Source organism: Hyperolius riggenbachi, chromosome 6 (assembly GCF_040937935.1).
Source record: "Hyperolius riggenbachi isolate aHypRig1 chromosome 6, aHypRig1.pri, whole genome shotgun sequence".
NCBI classification, from domain to species: domain Eukaryota; kingdom Metazoa; phylum Chordata; class Amphibia; order Anura; family Hyperoliidae; genus Hyperolius; species Hyperolius riggenbachi.
Window position 1 is genome coordinate 219,758,434 of NC_090651.1, and position 14,932 is coordinate 219,773,365.

Consider the following 14,932-nt stretch of genomic DNA (forward strand, 5'->3'; position numbering starts at 1 on the left):
ACTTACTTGGCGAAAAATAAATTGATTCTGATTCTGATTCTGATCTGGCCAAAGTGCGCGGTAGGGACAGTTATTACATTGTGAGCCCTTATGTGGAACGGTTAATAATATAATTGGCTCTAAATTCTCTGTAAAGCAAGAAATATATCAGTGCCATGTAAATTTATAATAATAATATATAAGGTGATCAGTTAGGAATTGTAAATGTATAGACGCACCACGCGCTGATACTAGGATGGCTCCTCAATATACTTGTATACTGGGTCTTCCACTGGGTCGCCCCCTCTGTGAAATAAAAAAAAAACGCTGATATAACAGAGGTTGGCGCTCACAGTATTCAGCAATCCACCAGGATTACAGATCAAATTATATACACTATATTCAATTCACAACACCATGCAAATGTCCACATCTTCTCATAATATACACCACATGTATCTGTATACAGTCCACATATAATCCTGCAGCTTGATCCAAAGTATTTTCACTGCTACATTTCACTCTCCATAGGTGTTCATACAAAGGCCATAGTTGCTTCCTAGCTGATCTGATGCCACATCAGGGTAAACAATATTGGATAGTAAAGCCGTCACCACACCCCAGTGAGATGCAATGACTGTGTGTTAAGACCCACTGGCAGGTCAGAAGGCACTTTGGGACTGTTATCAGGTTGTCCCCCACCACTCTGGCAATGTTCGGATTCACCTCCAGCAGACAGGTCTCGCCACCATATGTACCTCAATAAACGCCTCACATAGCGTAATACTGTATCTTTAATTAACATTTTAAAATGACAATGCACTTACAAATTCCTCGATAAGTTCACAGCATAGAGTGTTTCCGCGGGCTCTCCCCCATTAGGTGGCCAATTGGCAAGCACGTCCCCTGTTAGCCTTAGGAGTCCTCACCGCAGCACGCTCGGTCATCCGTGTCCTCCTCTGTCTGGGATCATGCCGTTGCCCATGTGTATGTAGCGTAGTTTCTTCCGCATCTAGGCCCAGCCTTACATGTTTCGTCACTCTTGACTCATCAGGAGCTCATTTAGGTCACACCCCTCTCCTATTCTATCTCAAAAGTTTGTATGTATATATATATATATATATATATATATATATATATATATATATATATATATATATATAGTGTGTGTGTGTGTGTATATATATATATATATATATGTTCTGGCATATAAGACAACTGGTCGTATAAGACGGCCCTCAAGTTTTCAACTTAAAATGTACATTTTGGGATATACTCGCCCTATAAGACTACCCCTCTTGACTCTTGGAAATTTGTATACTGTACTGTATGTACTGGTGTTATACTGTACAAACAGGTACAGAAACTGGTGCTGTACTGTATGTGGTACCCAGCAGTGGCATAGCTAAGGAGCAGTGAGCCCCGAAACAAGTTTTACAATGGGCCCCCCCAGCACTCTATACGTAACAATTGATACGGCGCACCAAAACCTGCCAAGGGCAACTACAGTGTCAGAGGTGCAAGAAAATGATGGGAAACAGTTTGTTAAGGATTATCACTATTCAAAGTATCTATAGAAGTGATTATTATGGGCACAGGACCAATCGAGAGCTAATATTGTAGTTGAGGGAGGGCCGTTCGGGGCCCCTCTGGCCCAAGGGCCCCGATGCGGTCGCTACCTCTGTAACCCCTATTGCTACGCCCCTGGTACTGGCGATTGGCTCATTGTTTTATACAAAGCCTTCCCAGTGAGGTGCCCCCTCACCTCGTCATCAGGACCGCGTTATCACTTCTTTCCAGGAATCCCGGTGAGTGGATTTTCTTCTACCATACTTGTACAGCACCGTCCTTGCTGCTTTTATACAGTCAACGCAGTTTTTGAACTCCCCCCACTGTATGCGACAACTGCATATTCTCCAGTCCGGCTTGGAAGTTTCAGCACCCACCCTATAAAACTACACCTGGTGTATAAGATGACACCCGACTTTTTGAGAATATTTTCCTGGGTTAAAAAGTAGTCTTATACACCAGAATATACAATACTTAAAACGCTCCTTATGTACATGTACATTTCAAGTTCAAGTACAGTTTAAGCTACAGAAGGCCACTCTGTTTTACACTTACCTTGCCAGCCTGTTTTGCAATCCAGATATGGAGGTGTCCATTGTTTTTTAGCTCTTCACAGAAAGTTATGAATGAACTACACTAGGGGTGTGCTAAGCTGATTTATGACCTTGGGGAACACCTTATGCTGGTATTCTTGTATCATTTTTATATTCATGTTTCAGTGTGGGAATATGTTACATGAAAATATCTTGGTATTTTTAGTTTCCTAGAACTGCCTGAGGGCTCAAACCCACTAGCAGCCTTTTTTAAGCGCTAGAGATTTGAAAAAGCTCTTGCTAATGCAATGCTATGGGGGATCACATCGCACTAGTGGGATCACACCCATAGCATTACATTAGCAAGAGCTTTTCAAACCACAAATCAAATAAGAAAATCGCTCCTAGTAGGTTCCATGCTTAAAGTGAGTTTCTTGAGCTCTCTAGATCAGGGCTTCCCAACCCTGTCCTCTAGTACCACCAACGGTGCTTGATTTGTGCAAATCCACTGGGGTAGTAAACCCGCTCTGCTGAGACACTAATTTCCTCACCTGTGAATGTTTGTGGTTTCCTGCAAAATAAGAACAGTTGGTGGAACTTGATAAAAGGTTGTTTCTTGTTTACATCTTCACACCTTGACCAGATTTTCTCATGGATTCTGATTATGTATGTCAGCTAGTTTATAAGAGTTTCATAACTGACCATATAGTGTATGTGCAGCATGCACAATTTTCAATGGGCTGTCAGCTTTTTGGCCTCTAATTGCTCTTGGAAACCCTATTACAGGTATAAGGGTGTGTATTTAAAGAAAACCTGTACTGAGAAAAACCTCCCTTGGGGGGTACTCACCTGGGGTGGGGGAAGCCTCCGGATCCTATTGAGGCTTCCCCCGTCCTCCTCGGTCCCACAGCGCGGAGATAAAGCTCCCCGAACAGCGGGGATGTAAATATTTGCCTTCCCGGCTCCAGCGCAGGCGCAGCATCGGCTTTCCGCTCGAAGAAAGGCGGAAATAGCCGATCGCTGTCAGGCCACTCTACTGGGCAGGCGTAAATCTCCTGCACCTGCGCAGTAGAGCGGACCCAACAGAGATCGGCTATTTTCCCCCATCTCTGTGCGGAAAGCTGCAACAGCGGCTCCGCTGGAGCCAGGAAAGGTAAATAAATCAGCACTTATCAGCGCTTGTCGAGGGAGGATTCCGGGACACTTCGGTAGAGCCAGCACTGGACTGCCTGCAGCTACAGGGGAGGGGGAAGCCTTATTAGGACCCTGAGGCTTCTCCCACCCGAGGTGAGTACCTCCCAGGGGAACTTTTTTTTGTTACAGGTTCTCTTTAAGGTCTCCTTTTATGATACATGTCAGTAAACCAATCATGTAGATATTTAAATCCATATTTCTTCTAACCTGAAAGGAATTAGCATTTAGCTACTTCTGGAAGAGATCTGACTACTTCTTTTTGCAGAAAGTTTGCTACATCAGGCTAAGTTGTGAAGAACTCTAACCTTGCAGTTGGGTGTGTATTTATTGCTCTCTCATCTGGTCCTATATTTTGACATTAGATGTTTTTATAATTGTTTGTTACAGGTTGTTGTGTTGAAGAATTTCAGACTGCCACTGGTTAATATTGCTATGTGTTGTTTGCTTGGACCATACATTTATAGCACCTGTCCTAGTTCAGATTATTTAAAGTCTGTGGGTGATGAACACAGTTTTGTTTGTATGTGACTACTTGGTGACAGTTTTTCTTTTCAGATAATATTGATAGAAAGCAGGCTTTATTTCAGGAGGTGGTACAGAACATGTTTACTAAGCTGAAAGGAGAATATTTGTTTATGGAAGGATTGCCAATTAGTTGGATACAATAGAGAACTTTATCTGTGCAACAGTAGCAGATTGCAAACTAAGAACATCTGCTATAGTGCCATCTACTGTTCATAATCTAGTCCCTCCAGCACTTTACCGCGGTGCAACACAAAGAGCATCCTTATTGGTTTATGAAGTGGCAAACACTTTTTAAGTGTTGTCTTGCTTAAAGCTAGATCTAGACAGAGCGTTCCGGTGACTCGATTAGCCGCCGGATCGCCTCTTCCGCATCCCCGCGCGTACCCGCCGCGTCCCCGCTTGCCCGCACGTGCGTTGGATTCGATCCGCCCTCGACCCCGCCGGCGCCACTTATCTTCCGCTCGATTCCCTGCCATTATCCCCTCGCGGGGAACGAGCAGGGAATCGGCGGTGGTGAGATCTGACCTGTCGGATCTTATCAATTGAGCCGCATCAGCGGCTCAATTGATAAGCCAAATCGCTACGTGTAGACGTAGGATTATACTTTTTGTTCAGAGGTAATAAAGAGAATTCTTTGTGCATGCATCCAACAGATGATGCAAGCTTCCAGCAGGGTGAATTTGTAAATTGAATCTACTCTGACTGTGACTTCATGGGTAATACCAGATGCAGATGTAGCTAGGCTTGTGGACAGTGCACTTTTCCCTCTTTGCCTTTTGTGTGCTTCCCCAGAACAGTGAATTACACTGATTACATGACCTTGACAGAAAAATTGTTTTAGATACTAGCCAAGGATTACTGTCACCTTGTGCTGGGGACATTCTAGCCAGACTGTTTATACAGCTGTGCGGAAAAGCCACACGGATATACAGCAGCTCTTACTGATCTCAGCCCAGCGCTTAGTCCCAGGGCTCTTTCAACACTCGGCCTGCTTGGAGGTTGGCCGGCATACATTTTGTATGCTGGCCATAGGCCAGTGTTTATGCTTATGCAGCCTTTACAGTTAAATTCTATCGTTTTATTAAAGCAAATAAATAAGATATATCTAATCTGTAAAGTTTCCTTGTGCTTGTAAAATATATTCAAATGTAGGCATTTTTTTAAAATGATCTCAGAATTAAACATTTTAATTCCTCAAGTGACATTGGATGTATAGTTTTCTGTTATTCTGTTGCTATGTCATTGTGGGGGGAAAGTAGAAAAGGTCTTCCCTGCATGTACTGTCTCCTTCCTGAGCCTGCTGTGGGTGGCATTGCCTTCCTAGACTGCTCAGTAGATGGGTTGACATTCTGCTCGGATAAAAGGACTCAACTGACATTTTTGGCACAATTTTGCTTGACATTTTCCCTGTTTGCACTATTGATTTGCTACATTTAACCACTTTACCCCCGCGCGTACGTATTTCTCCGCCCCTTTTTCCATCCTTTAACAACCAGGGACGGAGAAATACGTACTTTCCGCGTTCCCGACGCTGTCCGCGCTCCCGCTCGTAAACACGCCGCCCGCCGCTAGTAAACACGCCGCCGCCCGCTCGCCCAGAGATCAATGAACGGGAAAATCCATTCCCGTTCGTTGATCTAAGCCCCGCAATGATCAGCTGCTCTCCTATGGGCAGCGCGATCATTGTGAGAAAAAACTCACGTGTCCAGCCTCCTTATACTTCCTCCAAGCTTCCGGAAGGAAGCTTGGAGGTTGCATTAAAACAAAAAGTTAATGTGGCCATCTTGTGGCCAAATAGTAAACTACACCCTACACATTTTTCACATACAAATAAATGACTTTTACACATAAAATTAACTCATTACCTCCCACAGTCCCAATTTTTTTTTTTTTGTAATTAAAAAAAATTAAAAAATTTACAATTAAAAAAAAATACATAAATAGTTACCTTAGGGACTGAACTTTTTAAATATTTATGTCAAGAGGGTAGAACACTGTTACTTTATAAACTATGGGCTTGTAATTAGGGATGGACGCAAAAATGAAAAAAATGCACCTTTATTTCCAAATAAAATATTGGCGCCAAACATTGTGATAGGGACATAATTTAAATGGTTTTATAACCGGGACAAAAGGGCAAATACATTTTATGGGTTTTAATTACAGTAGCATGCATTATTTAAAAACTATAATGGCCGAAAACTGAAAAATAATTATTTTTTTCCCCACATTTTTCCTATTTTCCCATTAAAACACATTTAGAAAAAATAATTCTTGGCATAATGTCCCACCTAAAGAAAGCCTAATTGGTGGCGGAAAAAACAAGATATAGTTCATTTCATTGCGATAAGTAATGATAAAGTTATAGACGAATGAATGGAAGGAGCGCTGAAAGGTGAAAATTGCTCTGGTGCTCAGGGGGTAAAACCCCTCAGTGGTGAAGTGGTTAAATTTGTACAAAAAAAAACTAAAAAAAAACAACTTACTGTGATGACTTCTTCATCTGCAACTTTGTAGAGGATGATGGTAGCAGAGCTGTAGAGTCAAGGAACCGGAACAATTTTGGGTACCTGGAGTCGGTGGTTTCAATAAATTGAGGAGTCGGAGTTGGATGATTTTTGAACCAAATCCATAGCCTTTGTAAAAAAAATTAGACTAAGAAGTCGGAGCAATTTTGGGTACCTGAGGTCGGAGTCGGTAGTTTCATACACTGAGGAATTAGAGTCGGATGATTTTTGTACCGACTCCACAGCCTTGGATGGTAGTGTAACAGTTCATTATAGTGACCTGTGCCTCGTTCATTCTCTCCACTGCAGCAGTCTTTGGGTCACAGGAGGTCACATGAATGCATGTCTTTTCAAGAAAAGCCGTTTTATTATTTTGTGTGGTAATTCAAAAGAGCCGTGCACTGGGTGAGGATGCCTTTTCAATGATTATTGTGCCTGGAATTCCACTCATCTCCAGCAGACTTGCCACATGCTATCTCTACAGTATTGCTGAACTCCACCAGCCACGCCACGCCACACACTCGCTATTGCAGATTTCCAGCAGCCTTGCCACATGCTGTCTCCACACCATTTCTCATCTCCACTTACCTTGCCACATGCTACCTCTATGTTATGGCTGAACTCCACCAGCCACGCCACACACTGTCTCCCCCACTATTGCAGATTTCCATCAGCCTTGCCACATGCTATCTCCACACCATTTCTCATCTCCAGCTACCTTGCCACATGCTATCTCTACGTTGTTGCCGATCTCCAGCAGCCTCACCACACACCTTCTCTATGCTATTGTGGATCTCCATCCTCACACCACTCTGAGATGCCAACTGTTTTCAAATATGTCTAATTTTGGCTGCACTATGCACCATAATTTCATACTACTATTTTATAAATGTATGTGTATATATGAACAAAGTAAGTGTGCATGAGAATGGGCTTGTTGCAGTCAGGGAGCTGCTACCTGTAGTTTAACTAGTTCTGGATCCTTACATCATGCATATATATACGCCCCTGCAGTACACACATATATTTATACGCACTGCTGTTTTTGGCACTCCCTCTAGTTTAACCAGTTTCGGATCCTTGTATCATGTATATATATGTTCCTGCAGTCATAGCTCCCAACTGTCCCTTTTTCGGAGGGACAGTCCCTTTTTGGGAGCCTTGTCCCTCTGTCCCTCTTTCACCCTCATGTGTCCCTCTTTCAGGACTTTGTCCCTCTTTCTATGTAAATATATATATTTCTATAATAAAAAATGTGTTTGACTGACTCTAAACTTTATTCCCAACCTTTACATTGATATATTACTAATTTTAAAATGTTAATATGAAGGAAAATGAACCCGGATAGAAAGGACCAGTGTGGTTTGAATTATAAAACAACATATGTTTCTTATGAAATTATTATGGTATGCATGACTAGAGGCGTGGTGAGGGCGTGGCCAGGGGTGTGACAGGGGCATGGCTTAAGTTTCCCTTTTTCTCATCTCAAAAAGTTGGGAGGTATGTGCAGTATATATATGACACACACAAACACATATACACTACAGTGTTTTGGCACAGTGCATGATCGCCAGAAACCCCATTGCCGATCCGCATAGCACTGATCGGTGATTGGGAACGTGTTCCCATGGCGAATCAGAGGGCATGTGAATGAATGATCACCAGCATTGGGGAGAAGCCAGTGATCATTCATAAATGAAAGTAAACACACACACACACACACACAGTGTACAGGGTAAAGTGTGGGGACATCTAGTGGTCAAAATGTCAAATTACATTATATATGCATTAAAATGCATAAAAAATAAATCTATAATTATTAACATGTTCTACGACCTAACCCTCACCCATAGTCACCAAAATAAAACCTCTCATGCAAGTTAAAGTTGTGCAGTCTCTTTCTGATTGTAGAGGCATGCACTTTCACATCAACAGTAACCAGAGCCTGCTGTAGGTCCTGTGATGATATTTTAGGGTTTTTGGAGACATACCCTAGGATCTTGCAGTCTGCTCTTGGGGTGAACTTGGTTGGACAGCCTTGGGCATGTTGGCAGTTATTTTGATAGTCCTCCACTTGTACGCCATTTTTAGGATAGTGGAATGGCTCATTTTAAATTCTTTTAAAAGCTTTTTAAATTCCTTACCAGATTTATATGTTGCAGGGCAGAGGATCAGGATGCAGCCCCGGGTGCCGCAGGGGACATATTCACAGCCACTTTTCACCGCCTATAGGTGGAGATAAAGTGGTTAGACTACTACAACTCAATAGAATTTTTTTGATAACTTTTTTTGACAACTGAAAAGGCATAAATGGCAGCCTCCTGGGAGGTTACTTAAACATGTTGTGTAATTACTAGGCATTATTGCTTTTATTAATGCTTGGCCTGTTCTGTGCAGCCACATGTGCACTTTCAACCTCGTCAGCCAGAGCGATTATGATAAAGGCTCCTGTATAGTGCTTCTGCCACTTTCAGAGTCCCTCTTAAATAAAAAATTAAATTTACGAGACGGCCTTCTTCCCATTTGCAGTGGATTGAAGGTGTTGTCATGGCAACAGGAAACAAGGGAAGGCCTGAAATCATTCAGCACAGAGTCTCTGTTTTACTTTTTATTGGTGTGTGGGAGACCCCAGCCTCAGAATGCTGGGAAACGGAATACTTTTAAGGTTTCCCCAGCCACAAGGATCGGCCTGACCAACAGCTGCAGGCGACGAAAAAGCACTTCCTTTTTCAGATTTTGCTCTCTGTCATTTGTGGTTGGAACTGTTTTTTTATTCTGTAATTATAAAGGGGTTCTCTACTTCTGCTAGTTGTATATCTCACCACCTTCCTTCAAAGTCAAACCCAACCCCACACTATTGTATCTTTTCCATTGTTAGCAGAAAAAAAATCACTGAAGTTATAGTCAACATTTTAAAAAGCCCAATTGCTGATTGTTCTCCCAATTTATCCCAGGGCAGCATGTGCTATAGGTGGGATTGCTTATTTCTATCTGCCAGCACTGTAGGCAGGGCTTGAGGTCTCACCTTAATGATTCATTTCATGGAAATCAAAAGTGAGACAAATATGAAAGGTGTCATTATTAACTTCCTTTTAGAAATGCTACAAATAGTAACCTATTTACAAACCGGTTCTATTCCACATTCTGTGGTTTTGGGCGTTCAATACAAACAATTTTTATCTTTTTTTGGTTGTTCTCAATTTGCTGTAATGTGCTTTAACCTTTTCTGGACAATGCAGCTTTGACCCTTAAGGGACCAGAGGCGTTTTTTTCAGTTTTTGTCTGTGATCACTGTGATTGGGTCACAGTAATCACATGGTCAGAAGCCAGAAAGAAAGTGGCTCCTGACCAGTGTATGGATCTCAGCTGTCATTAGACAGCTGAGTTTAGACAGAGCAAAAATCATTTCAAAATCAAAGATAGCTTTATTGGCATGACCAAGATTCATACAGGTATTGCCAAAGCAAGGGGTAAAGGGGGACATGGAAGGGGGTGGGTTAGAAGGACAATGGCTAAGCAGTCTGTGGACATTTTTTAGGTTTACAGTTCCGTTATGCTCCTCTCAGTCTGTGGCATGCTGTGACATAGTGTGCATCGATTGTCACTGTGGATTCCTCTTCTCCCAGTAAGATATATGTTTTTCTCATCTTCTAATGTGAGAAAGTCTGGTAATAATTCCATCAATTTCTTTAAGTAAGTGTCCCTGGTTGCAGTATATTTGGGGCAGTGCAGCAGGAAGTGGCTTTCATCCTCAAGGGTCTTCTGCTCACAGTGTTGGCATAGTCTCTCCTCCCTGGGTTTGTACGTCTGTCTGTGTCTCCCAGACTCTATTTTGAGGTTGTGAGCACTCAATCTGTAGACACTCAGGATTTTCCTCTCAAGAGTTTTGGAGCTTTTCCAGGTATGGGGCCATTTTATATTCTCTCTGTAGAGACTGGTATATGGTTAGCTGTTGTGACTTGTGATTTATTTCACTCCTCCATTTTTTCACATAGTCCTCTTTGCTCTTGGCTGTGGTGTGTTTTATCTGTACTCTTGTTATGACCTGTGGATCAGGGGTTGGAGGGAGTATAGAGCTGACCACTACTTTTAGTGCTCATGGCAGCGATAGTGGCAGGAGTGGGCGGAGACAGGAGATTGAAATCTATGCCCTGGAAGAGATAAGTCTCCATACAGGACATAGATTTCAATAAGCTGCATCCGGAAGAGGTTAAATAACTTAAGGTGGCCATACACTGACAGATGGCAACCTGATTTAACCAACAGATAAAACCCTGTCTGACTGAAATATGATCAGAGATGGATCATATGTTGCCACTCACTGCAAACTTATTGTTAAAGTGGATCTGAGATAAACTTTTACTCATTGCTTAATTTTGTTCCTTTCATATTGTTTATAGGGAATTCCTCAAGCCAAATACTTTTTTGTTTTAATACTCTAATTTCCTATAAACTAAACAAGCCTCACCCACAGCTTTTCAGGGTGCCTTGGCATTTGCAGACAGTAGCAATGGCTTATGGGAGCTAATTCTGGGCAGGAGGAGGGGGAGGTGTTACTAGCCAGAGATTTCAGAGGCAGAGGGGAGGAGGGAGGAGGGGTGAATTAGGTTTTCACAGGCTGAGTGCTGGAGATGCAGATCAGCTTGCCTGTGTGTAATGTTTACAGACAACATGGCTGCTGTCATTGTATCACACAAATAAATAATCATATTCTGTTGAAGCTGTTTGCAGCTAGATTTGCTGTGTAAACTTTAGATAAGATATATAGACAAGTTACTTGTTATAGTTAGTTTTTTATCTCGAATCCGCTTTAATAGATTTGTTAATAGATTTCAGCATGAAATCTATTAAAAATCTATTAGACTGCCACTACTGATGCTCACCCTTTGTTTCCAGTGATATATATTGATGTCACCAAAATATTCTCTAGTTCCTGCATAGGTAGAACTTAGCTTCAGCAGGGCTGCAATGTTTCATGAATAGTAAAGGGGCCCATACACCTAACGATTTTCCCGCCGATATACAGCCGTTTCGATCACAGTGATCGAAACGGCTGTGAAATCGCAGCGTACACCGCTGACAGAACGATCGATTTCTGTCCGAAATCGATCATTCCTGTCGATTCCCGTCGACCCATCCGTGCGGAAGATTTTTCTCGGTCGCCGGGGGGTCGGGAGTGCATCGTTAGCGGCGTTCGAATGCCCGATGACCGACGCGATACAGCGGTAATGCATTACCTGCTCCAGCCGGCGCGAGTCCCCTGGTCTTTTTCTCCGCTTCGGGCTCCAGAGCTACACAGAACTTCCTGTCCTGGCAGGAAGTTTAATTAAACAGTAGAGCGCCCTCTACTGTTTAAACTTCCCCTGGACAGGAAGTTCAGTAGAAGAAGACAGCGGGGACTCGCGCTGGCCGGAGCAGGTAATGTATGAGAGGGGGGCGACAGCAGCGGCAGCTTTACAGATTGTGATCGGTTTAAGGCTGAAATTGATTCACAATCTGGCCAAAGGTGGCCATACGATTCCTCTCTGATCAGATTCGATCAGAGAGGGATCTATCTGTTGGTCGAATCTGATGGCAAATCGACCAGTGTATGGCCCCCTTAAGTTCTATCATTTTATATTCTACCACATGGCACAGAAGGGTTAATGCACTGCGGTAATATTGATGTGTGCAGACAGTGCACGGCAATATTACCCCTATTACCACCAGCAGTGTAACGCAAGCTATGTTATTAGTGTGACCAGCGGCACTTAAGTAGCATGAGTGTTGCTACAATAATGCGCATTAATGATGTGCGTTAACATTAGTAATGCATGTTACCTTAGCAATGCTCTTGCTACTTAAGTACCGCAGGTCGCAAGTACTATGGGTCGCGCTAATAGCATAAATCAGAGTACATTGCTGCCAGTAGTAATGGTGGTAATGCCGTGTGCTGCAGAATGAATATCTGCAGAATGGGACTTCACAGACGCTAAACAAAAGTAATCATGATTCAGAGGAGAACATACAAATACCATTATGTATATAAGATATCCAGAGTTGAGATACATATTCAGTTACCTGCTCTAACCTGTGTGCTATACCCTATCGCTACAGTCAGTGAGCGTCTGTCTTTCTTTTCAATTCCAAAATTACAATAAATGTTTTGATTTATTACAACATCTGAAAAATCTGATGTCTGTTCAAATTTTCCCTAATTCTGAAAAAAAAAGATTGAAAACTCTGAAAAAATTGCTTGGGTCCATTCCTTCAGAAATTGACAATCTACCTTATTCAATTTTCATAAAAACTGATCAGAAAAATTCACCACTCCTGGTCACCTTATATAAAAAAAAGAGAAATTTAAACAGATTTCTCGAACAAATAAAAAATAAATTTTGATTTTTTTTCTGTACAACCAATAGTTATTATGGAACTACCATAAAATTAGATCATTTTATAGTATCGTGTGTGACCACCTTTAGACACCCTTCTAGAATGAGCCATGCATCCGCACAGCTACTGACTCTGGGGCACATATGCAATTAACTTTTTCTCCAAGGTGTTATTTGTCTATCAAATGCCTTTTAAACCACTAGCAAGCAAGATAACACTCAAAATAATTTCCATAGTACTTGAGAGGGTTGGTTCACATGGTCTTCTGCTCAGAGTCTCGTTCAAATGCCGTTTTTTTCTTTTTCAAGAATGCCAGCGTCTTTTGAAGGATTTTGATGGCTTTTAGTGCGTACCATTTGAGAGCATTGCATGTTCTGGTCTTTTGCAGGAAGAAAAGGGAAAGGGCTGAGAATTTACAGGCTTTTGTTGGCTTAAAGTGGCTTTTGCTGGCATTTAAACGCAATGCCAGCAACAGCAAATGATTTCTAGAAGCTGCTTGGTGCTTTTGAAATGAGACAAAATGCTGGGATCTCCTGACAGGCTTTCATGAAAGCCTGCAAAAGCTTATACTATACGCTCCTATTCACTTGCATGGGATGATGCTCAATCCCTAAAAACATCGCTTTTAAAATGCAGCGTTTAATAGCCAAAAAGCATCCGTCTGAATCAGCCCTTAGACCCTGCTTGCCATTATCCGTGCAGTGTACTGTATATACTCACGTATAAGCTGACCCGTGTATAAGCCGAGGTACCTACTTTTCCCTCTAAAAAACAGGAAAAAGTGGGTGACTCGCTTATAATCCCACTCCCCAGTATAATCATCCAGATATGCCCCCAGTATAAGGGAGTCCCCAAGTGTGCCAAAGTGAAAATAGGATAGAAAGGAGGACCAGTGGAAAATAAGTCTGTCACTCCAGACGCCTCACTGACAGCACCGGTTGCCCTGCTCCATAACATGCTCTGGTCACCCACACGGGAAGGGGGACACGTGAGTGGTTGAAAGTGCAGGAGCTCCTGTCCCACTGATCATCAGAAGTATGCCTGGCATCCGATCCTGCAGGCACTGGCCTCCGCTCCTGACCACATTCTGCATCCTCGCTGAAAGTGGAGGAGCTCCTGTCTCACTGTGTGCTCTCCGGGAGCAGGTGAAACAGCACACATAAACAGCCATACAAAGTAGGTGACCCGCATATAAGCCGAAGGGGGGACTTTTGAGCATCTTTTTTGTGCTCAAAAATGTTATTTATTTAGTTGATTAGGAGAAGGTTGTTCTTTTTTCAGTAAAAGTATAGTTGCATTTTAAAGCCCTATGTAACGATTGCTCGTTACTTACCCCGCCTCGCTCTTGCATTGGTTCTCCTGCAATGGCGGCGGAGTGTAACGATCACTCGTTACACTCCAGCCGCCGGGTCCCATGCAGCTATTCTTCGTCTCCGTCCTGTAATGGCGGGGAGACACAAGCCTGACTTCCTCCTTGCAGCTGGCGTCCCTCTCTGTTGCTAGGCGTGCGCTCGCTAGCTCCCTTTTTATGCAGTGGTCGGAGGCGGTACTGCACCTTCCCTAATTGAGAGGCTGGGTATAAAAACCCAGCTCTCACACTGTTTGGATGCTGTTGCATCCCTGGTCATCAGCCATGGAGTTCCGTCGCCGTTCCCCCTCCAAGTCGTTTCCCTTTTGGCTATCTCTTACTACCAAAATCTCCCTACCAAGTCATTTCCCCTTTTTGGCAAATCCCTTTGCTACAACAGCCTGTCTGCCTGATTTAGTCTGTCTGCTAACCTGCCTGCAGCCTAACCAGGATCCCTGCACTCCCTGTCATACTCCTTTCTGCCATCCATCCATCCATCCATTCTTGTTAACCAGCTTGCACTTCTCGACCTGCCTCCCTGTGCCTATCCCTCTTCCCTCTCAGCCTCCCTGCCTCACTTCCCTGTCCTGCAGCTTTCCTGGGTTTCCCTCAGCCTGCCAGTTTCCTCTGGGAGCTCACCAGATACCGGCAGCTTCCCTGGGTTTCCCCCAGCCTGCCAGTTCCCTCTGGAAGCTCACCAGTGACCTCCAGCTTCCCTGGGGATTCCGTCAGCCTGCCAGTTTCCTCTGGGAGCTCACCAGTTACCTGCAGCTTCCCTGGGATTCCCTCAGCCTGCCATTTCCCTCCAGGAGCTCTCCAGTCACCTGCAGCCTCCCTGGGTTTCTTCCAGCCTGCTGATTCCCTTCTGGGTTCCTAGCCTGTCAGCTCCCTTCCCAGGGACT

The 14,932-nt window shown here is 43.3% G+C and overlaps 1 protein-coding gene and 1 long non-coding RNA gene across 11 annotated transcripts in view; one reads left to right on the plus strand and one right to left on the minus strand.

Moving 5' to 3' along the window:
* PLEKHG5 (pleckstrin homology and RhoGEF domain containing G5) overlaps positions 1–14,932 on the plus strand; it is a 533,554-nt gene that overhangs the window by 281,617 nt on the left and 237,005 nt on the right. The window lies entirely within an intron of this gene.
* Positions 6,293–14,932, minus strand: part of LOC137521323 (uncharacterized) — a 90,766-nt gene continuing 82,126 nt past the window's right edge. For both annotated transcript variants that reach the window (XR_011022095.1, XR_011022096.1), the window contains 2 exons: positions 8,452–8,533; positions 6,293–6,436 (listed from right to left, as the gene is read on the minus strand). This is a non-coding gene — a long non-coding RNA (uncharacterized lncRNA). The remainder of the gene's footprint in view (positions 6,437–8,451; positions 8,534–14,932) is intronic.